Raw genomic sequence first — 9068 nt, forward strand, 5'->3', positions numbered from 1 at the left:
CAGAGAAAAAAGAAGCAAAATGAAATACAACATTACAAATTAAAATACATATAAAACAAATATCCCCACTTTGCAAGATCCTATACAGACAAAAAGAAACGTTATATGTGTTCAAATGAGCACCTGTGAAGCATGAGGTGAATGGGAGGAGAAGGGAATTAAAAACAAAAGAAATCTTTTAGGCTCCTTGCATGTTAAAAAAGAATTCAAACGACCTATGATAAAAATAAAATTAGAATTGTTTCCTTCCCCTAAGTTTCCAACTTTCCTAACAACAAAAGCAACTTTGGTTGCCAGCTCTGTTGATGAGTAACAGCTTTTCATCCTTTTTCAAGCAGGAAGGGAAAAATTCAGGGATCAGCAGAGTACTAAAGGGATCAGTGGAAAATAGTCACGAAACAGTGTTTTTGTTCTCATGACCTGACAACCTGACTGAAAAGACCCCATTACCTCTTGATTAGGAGTGATTCAGCTCAAGACACGTTGCTGGCGTCAAGTTTTCACGTCCTTTGAAACTACTTACTTTCAGAACCTCTTCATATACAATCCTTTGGCCTCCTCACAGGGATTCCACACAAAATCTAAAAATTCTAGAGCTAGAGAGCACCTGGTTATTCTACAGATGAGGAAACACGAGCCAGAGGAGGATTGCGGTTTAGCCTCACACAGCTGGTATGAAAGGGAAGCTCTTACTGACTGTGCCCTTGTCCCCCTTCTGTCTCTCTGGCCCAGCAGCCAGAGTGATCCTGTTAAAACATAAGTCATCAGAAGCTTCTCTGTTCACAACCCTCTCCTGGCTCCCCCCTCACTCAGAGGAAAGGCCAAAATCCTTACAAAACGGCCTACACGGCTGTGCCCCGCCCCACCCCCACCGCCTCCCATCTGCTGCACTTTCCCCTCGCCCACATGGGGACCGCCTGGCCACTGTGACCTCATCACGCCTCACACATGCCAAACATGCTCCTACATCAGGGCCTGGAACTTGCTCATCCCTCTGCCTCCTGCTCACTCTCTCATTCCTCTCAAGTGTTAGATCAAAAGTGATTTCGGTAGAGGCCTTCTCTGACCACTGTGCACTTTGTGTGTACTGCCCCCGCCCCACTTCTTTTTTTCTCACTTACGCCTCCTTCAGGTTCTCCACAGCACTTACAATCGTGTGACCATGATCCATTCACATATTTATTTCCTGTTTGCTTCCACACCACCAGAATATCTACTGCATGAGGGCAGGGCTTTGTCTGCTTTGTTCACAGCTGTATCCCCAGCACCAAGAACAGATACAGGTGCTCCATGACTATTTGTTGAGCCTTGGTTTAACAGCTCTTTCATCACAGAGCTGATCTGTGATCTGATTTCATGACTGCTACTTTAGACCTTTCTGCCTTTCCAGGCAAGAGACTGATATCTTATAATTAGCTCCTGGCCAACGAGACTAAACGAGACTAAGTTATCCAATCTTGAAGATTAGTTTATTCAGATGTTTTCCTAAGCAAGGCATAATAAGAAACTATTTAATATTAATTGAATTTATGTTTAAAACTTTTCATAAGTATTCTGAATGAATTTTAAGGATACTTTAGCTGAAGATCAAGAACAATTGAGAATTTCAAAGCAGATAATCTTGTAATAATGGTGTGGGGTAGGTAATACATTAACCGACTTCAGAAACGACAGAATAATAAACCTAGAAAAAATTCAAGCCTTATACCTGGCAGTGGGCATGCAAGCCTCCATTTGCATTGTAGTTTAACCGCTTTTATCATTTAAAAAAGTTCCCCAAATTTAAAAAGTACCTGTAATCTGAACAATCATTGAAGTGTCTGAAATTTGAGAAATCACTTTTTGCTTGTTTAGCCCAACCTTGATAAAGTGAATGGGAGGGTTGAGAAGAATAACGCATTTGAAGATTCACTATGCATTCTGCAGAAAGGGTTTCCTTATGAGGCAGAGAGAAATGAGTTTACTGGCTCTGGAGGCTTCCTAAATTGCAGTCTCCAAGTTTAGGGAAGAGAAAAATCTAAACACATTCCATTTAACCCTTTTTCAGAACCAGAGCCTCATGGAGTCTTGCACTATGTTCTAAAAATGAACACTCACTCTTAGTTTTTAGGAGATCTAAACGACGATTCAAGAATTATGATTTATCATGTACTTTAAGAGGAGAAAAAGTAGTGTAAGTTCAATCAGTGCTTGAGAGAGGCTCTGAATTGCCTCTTTCATGTGGATGAAAAAGGAATGTGAAAGGGTCTCTCGAGGTAAGAGGGACCCTAAGAAGAAAGTACCCAGAAAAGAAGAAACAAGAGATGGGAAAGGCTCTGCTTTGGGCCTGCAAGACAAAATAACTTGCACATATTTGGACAGATTGTCTATGAAGATTATTATCATAACTCAGTTGAAAATTCACACAATATGAACACTGTATAAAAGACATCTTATCACATTTTCTGAGGCAGAATGTTCTCGGCTTATTGCAAAAGTTATCTGTGTGCTGCACAGACCCCATTCCCAGGCCAAATTTTAGCTATTCTCCACCATACACAAAGCACTCTATTCCAGTCTCTGACTTTAGTGAATTTAACAAGGAGGTAATTTGAAAAATCTCTTTTCACTTATGTTAGCTCAATAATGATAAAGTGACTGGGAGTGTTGAGAACAGTGAATTTGAAGATTCACTATGCATCACACAGAATTTTTTAAAAACGTGTTTTCTCAAAACTTTGCGTCGTTGACACAATGAGTGACATATGTTTCAAATTAACACGTCAAAATCAGGGAACTTTGGAGATGGAAGGTAGTCTTAGAGATCCTTTGATTCAATAATTTAGAGAAAAACAGGTGCTGGGGATAAACTAACTTGCTCATCACCTGGAAGCTATTCTACGCTACGAGAGTAATAAACGCAGCACCAACTCTAAGAAACCACACCTGTATGCTGGCAGGTACTTCACTTTTCAGTATACAACTACAGATTAATCAGTTCTGTAACTTCAGCTTTACAAACACGTGAAGCTAAACTATGCTCAAACACTAAGTATTAGTGCTACCACTGGCTTGCCACATACCACAGCATCAGTGATTATGAAAGTGTTTCAACACAAGACTCTCATATTACTATAAAAGAATTACTGTAAAAATAGACCTAAAGGCAAGTTATCAATTACAGAATAATGTTGTGAGTGCCCTTCTTTATTATATCAATATAAATGACATAGACAATAAAGGATAATGAGATTCCATTTAAAGTGGGGTTTTTTTCATTTAAAATTTAACTCTATACACCAAGCATTCCCCACAGCACCTAATTTGCAGCAGACTTGGCCTGTTTGTAACCCCAATATTCCTTTATTCAAATGACAGCACTGACATCCTTTTCGAGGTTAAATACTCTGAGAAATTGATGCCTGGTGGACATTAGTACCTGCGGCAGGAATGCCGGTGTACAAAACTCCAACATAACCAAACTTGCATCTCTAGCCAAACAGGTCTTACTCTTGTTTCGGTAAGCCATTCCCCCCTTGTCTCCCTGACACAGAATCACGGACTCCTATTCCGACTGAATGTGACTGTGCAAGCCAGAAGAATCTCTTCATCTGTTAAATAAGGGGGCTGGACTAATGCTGGGTTCTTTTCCAGCTTTCAAATTCCGCCTCATTGCCGGAGTGGCAGGGTGGTGCAGTGAAAAGAGCCCTGCGCTTGCCTGACACCATTTAAAAAGCCCACGTCTGCATCCCTCGGACTGCCGGCCACCCGGCCTCCAACTCCCCGGCACCTCCCTGGGCCCGACTGACCTGGACCGGAGAACTCCAACGAGGGCCCGGCGCCCTGCTGCCCCTCAGGGGCTCCCGGCCAGGGCAGCGGCCGCCGCGGGGCAGGGGCGGCGCAGGCCTGGCTGCCCGGCGCGTTCCTCGGGGCGCGACGCGGGTCCCTTCCGCCCGCCGTCCCCGGACAGCGACCCGGGCTCCCCACCCGGCCTCGCCCGGCCCCTGACCTGCTCTCCGCCGCCTGGCGGTCCCTTGGCGCGGCGGGCAGCTACGGCCGTCTGTCCCAGGCCCGCTGTCACCTCCGCCCCTGGAAGCGGCGGGCGGGTCAATCCTGCGTGACTCAGCGTGGCGGCCCCGCCTCCGGCCTCCCGCCCAAGCTTCCGCCTCGCGCGGCCCGCGCTGCCCGGGGGCGCCACGCTCCTTACTCGCGCGCCCACCCCTTCAGGCGCCTGCCCGGCTCTCGCACTCCCTGAAGGCCAGCCTTGGCTGCGCCCGCCCCATTACGTCAGAGGGGGCGGTGCCCCAGGACCTCCATTCGGGGAAACTGAGGCACCGGGCGGCGCGGCGCCGACCCTGCTAGGGCAGCTCGAGCGTCTGCTGCTCGTGGAGCGTTCAGTTCTACGTGCAGCTCCCGCTGATCGAAAGCTCCTTTCCTCCCTTGCCGATCCCTCACCCGCCACATTCCCCCTCCAACCTAGAAAAGGGTTAAATCCCATTTAGAGAAGCCGCATGCAGTTCCTGCCTGTGGTGCGGTCCTCTGTGCTGCCCGGAGGCAGTTTCCTTTATCACCTCACAAATACTCGGCGTTCACTTCGGTCTGTTCATTTTTTTCAAGGAAAGTCTCTCAGGACACCTTTGAGAATTTAAGAGCAACGAACAGCAGAATGCAAGAACTAGGCAGGGCTGAGAGCACGCTTTTAACTCGTTCGTGAATCCTCGCGGGATTCCTTTTGTGTATTAATGGCCTCAAAGTCACACTGCTTGGTTTGTTGCTTGAATTTCTGTGCCTAGTTTCTGGGATCTACCTGGGGGATGCTGAAGATGATGCAACAAGTCTGTCACTGTGAACGTATAACAGATAAACCTCCACAGATGGTCCCTACCTACAATTGTTGGACTTGAGATTTTTCCACTTTACAATGCTGAGAAAATCGTAGGCATTCAGGAGGAACCACAGTAGAATTTTGAATTTCAGTCTTTTCCTGGGCTGGTGATATGCTCTAGGATACTCTCTCCTGATGCTGGGCAGCTACGGTGAGGCAGCTCCCGGTCAGCCACAGGATCAGGAGGGCAAACCACCGATACACTTACAGCCGTTCTGTACTCATACAACCATTCTGGGTTTCACTTTCTGTACAGTATTCAATAAATTACATGAGATAACCAATGCATTACTGTAGAATAGGCTTTGTGTTAGATGATTTTGCCCAACTGTAGGTTAATGTGAATGTTCCGAGCACGTTTAAGGTAGGCTAGGCTATGATGTTGGGTAGGTTAGGTGTATTAAATGTATTTTCGACTTAGGATATTTTCAAATTACCATGGGTTTATCTGGACATAACCCCACTGTAAGTGGAGGAAGATCTGTATTTCAAATTTTTCATCAGCTATTTCTCCTTTCTAGTGTTGTGTGTGTGTGTTAAAATACATGTAACATAAAGTTTATCATTTTTAACGTTTTTAAGTGTATGGTTCTATGGCATTAAGTACATTCACATTACATCACCACCATCCATCTCCAGAACTTTTTCATCTTCCCAAACTGAAACTGTAATCATTAAACGTTAACACCTCATTCCTCTCTCCTCCCAGTCCCTGACAACCACCATTCTGCTTTCTGTCTCTATTAATTTGACTACTCCAGGTACCTCTTGTAAGTGGAATCATACAATGTTTGTCTTTTGGGTTTTCTGTTTGTTTGTTAGTTTTTGCCGCACAGCGTGGCTTGGGGGATCTTAGTTCCCTGACCAGGGATCGAACCCCCCACCCTTGGCAGTGAAAGCCTGGAGCGCTAACCACTGGACTGCCAGGAAATTCGCAGTGTTTGTCTTTTGTGATTGGCTTATTTCACTTTGCATAGGTCCACAAGTTTCATCCATGTTATAGCATGCGTCAGAATTTCCTTCCTTTTTAAGGTGGAATAATATTACCTTGTATGCATATACCACATTTTGTTTATACATTCATCTGTCAATGGATGTTTTCCATCCAACGTTTGCTTCTACCTTCTGGCCATTATGAATAATGCTTCTGTGAACAAGGGTGTACAAATATCTGTCTGAATCCCTGCGTTCAGTTCTTTTGTGTATATACCCAGAAATGGAATGGCTGGGTCACATGATAATTCTATGCTTCATTTTTTGAGGAACTGCCATACTGTTTTCCTCCTTTGCTTCTTGATGCATGTGCACATTGTGGGCAGAAAACTTTCCAGTAAAATATCAATATTCTGGATTTCGACAAAATTGTCAGCAAATGCTTCATTTGCCTGTAAGACAGTGACTTTTCTTCTCTCAGTAATAAGTAATTAATGTTACAAATCCATTGCCTTTATTTTTGAAAATACTGTTCCTATTCAGTTAACCACAATTTTGTTTGTGTTCTGGGGATATATTTTTCAATGGTTTTTGGACAGAGTCAAGTATGCCACATGAGGGAAGAGGGGTAAATTGGGTGATTGGGATTTACATATACACACTACTATATATAAAATAGATAACTAATAAGGACCCAATGTAGAGCACAGGGAAATCTCAGTACTCTGTAATGGCCTATATGGGAAAAGAATCTAAAAAAGAGTGGATAAATGTATATGTATAACTGATTCACTTTGCTGTACACCTGAAACTAACACAACATTGTAAATCAACTATACTCCAATAAAAATTTTTTTTAAAAGTATGCCACATGAAAGCAAAATGAAATTAAAATCAAGCGTTTCATTTAAAAAAGCAAACAAATGAGAATTCCCTGATGGTCCAGTGGTTAGGACTCCACACTTCCACTGCCAGGAGTCTGGGTTCAATCCCTGGTCAGAGAACCAAGATCCTGCAAGCCGTGCAGCACGGCCACAAAAAAAGAAAAGAAAAGACAAGAACTTTGGATGTCTTAATATACACCCAGCCCGACTGGGACCTGTTTCTTTTACCTAAAAGAGTCAGTTTCAGAATGATCTGATTACTGAATCTAAATCTTTGGAAGTGGGTTCTTTGGTGAGTACACTAAAGTTTAAGAACCACTGCCTTAGGGCATCGTGAAGATTCTGAATCATCAAAATAATATTCTTTCACTCATCAACAAAGATTTACAATGCAGCATTTGCAATGCGCCAAGCTTCATGCTGGATGTTTGGGATTCAGCCTGACAAAGACAACCAATAAGCACCCTGCTCTCATGGAGCTCACGTTATAGAGTGGGGTAACAGACAATAGATAAATAAACAAATGGTAAGCCAAATAATTACAGGGTATGGGGAATGCTGTGAAGGAAATAACCCAGATGATATGATAAATTAGATCGTAGAGAATTAAACCCTAATGCCCTAGGCATCCATCGTATGTAATGAATTAACGTCTCTCCCATGCAAGGGGAATGGTACAAGTTATACACAGTCCTTGAGAGAAGTGAGTATAGAATCACTGTGTTCTGTGGTTTAGATGAGGATCTGGTCTGATAAGGGCCAAAGTAAGAGGTGGAAACCTTCTTTGAATATAGTGGTTGGTGGTCAGGGAAGTCTCTGGGGATATAACGTTTACTTGAGACCAAAATGATGAGAAGGAATCAGCCGTGTAAAGAGCTGAGGAAGTACCTTTCCGGTGGGAGAAACTAAAGGTTCAAAGCCCTGAAGTGGAAAACAACTTTCTCAGTTTCAGAACAGAAGAGAAGGCTGTGTGAGAAAGAAAGCAAGTACTATGGGATGAAATTATAAAACAAACAAGGGTGAAGAACATCCTGGGCCTGATGGGCCATGATAAGGAGTTTGAATTTCATTTTAAGTCAATGCATTGATACATTATAAAATATCCTCAAGTGAAGGGACTGAAATGAAAAGGATCAAAAGAGGTAAATGTATGTGGAACTTCTTTGTTAGCAATAATAATAGTATCTGCATGTGCTATATTAAGAAGTTTGTTTTTTTCCCTGGATAATCCTCAATAAATCAATTCCTGGGCATTTTGATTAATCTCATTGATCAAAATTATTTAGGCGTGTCATCCTTTGATCCCACGTCTGAACCTAAATCCAGAGTGTTAGGACACACTCAAGTATCCATCGCTGTTATGATGGATTGCGTCACTAACAGTGTCCATGGTTTTGCTGCAAATCAAAGGCAACTCTCCAAGGTTTCCCTCTGGAACAACTTAGTGGTAGAATATAGAAGGCATAGGTTTAGTCTTCTATGTCAGAGAAAGAAGAGATAGCACTTGGAAACACTAATAACTATTCATTAAAATGGTGCCAGAATGCACCGGGACAGAAAGGAGGGGACTGTAGTTGAGTGGAGGAAGGAAGGCTGGGGGAAGTCTGGTGCTCTCTTGGGGAAGGGAGGAGTCCAGGGTGATTTTTGAGAGAGGGCATCTGTCTAGTGGACTTGCGTGGAGGCAAGGCCAGGTCCTAGAAGAAGACAATGGAGGCCATTTGATTCCATTTAGGAATAGAACCCAGTTGGCAAAAGTAAAGCCAATTCCCGTTTTGTAAGGAAGTTCTGAATTCAAAAAAAGGACTGTATCATGTTTATCTTAAGGGTTGTTCTTATATATTAATATAGTGTTTCCTAGGGGCTTCTTCTCTTCCTATCTGCTTGCAGGAGCTTGAAATTGGTTTAATGAGGAACAGGAAATTCTTTCATAATTGGAAGTAAAAATCAAACTGGTAAACAAATCTACCTTAAAATGCTAATGCCTGGTTGAGGTAATATTTTGGAAAAAACTCATTCTCTTGTGTATCCATCAAAATATATTTAAGTGACACTATCAGATCTCTTCCTATTTCCATGAGGAGACAAGAAAGAAAGAAGATATTTGGGAAGCTAGAATGAGATAGGGGAAGGAAAGAAAAGGGAAGCTGAAATACTGAAGACAAGTTTATAGTAAATGTTTATTGAGAGCTAGCCTTATGTTAAGAACTTACCATATATTATCTTTTTTCTTTTATTTTAAGATTCTTTTTCGATGTGGACCATTTTTTAAAGTGTTTATTGAATTTGTTACAATATTGCTTCTGTTTTATGTTTTGGTTTTTTGGCCTCAAGGCATGTGTGATCTTAGCTCCCCGACCAAGGATCGAACCCACACCCCCTGCATTGGA

General features: G+C 42.8%; 1 protein-coding gene across 6 annotated transcripts in view; it reads right to left on the reverse strand.

The window, feature by feature from the left end:
* Positions 1–4198, reverse strand: part of DNMBP (dynamin binding protein) — a 148145-nt gene extending 143947 nt beyond the window's left edge. For 2 of the 6 annotated variants that reach the window (XM_028482045.2, XM_028482044.2), the window contains exon 1: positions 3989–4196. The gene's annotated coding sequence lies outside the window, so the exon portion shown is untranslated. Of the gene's footprint in view, positions 1–3788 lie in introns of all 6 variants that reach the window. The other 4 variants (XM_028482042.1, XM_028482043.2, XM_028482037.2 and 1 more) reach the window with 4 other exon arrangements.
* Between the last annotated feature and the right edge of the window lie 4870 nt (positions 4199–9068).

Source organism: Physeter macrocephalus, chromosome 20 (genome assembly GCF_002837175.3).
Source record: "Physeter macrocephalus isolate SW-GA chromosome 20, ASM283717v5, whole genome shotgun sequence".
Lineage (NCBI taxonomy): Eukaryota > Metazoa > Chordata > Mammalia > Artiodactyla > Physeteridae > Physeter > Physeter macrocephalus.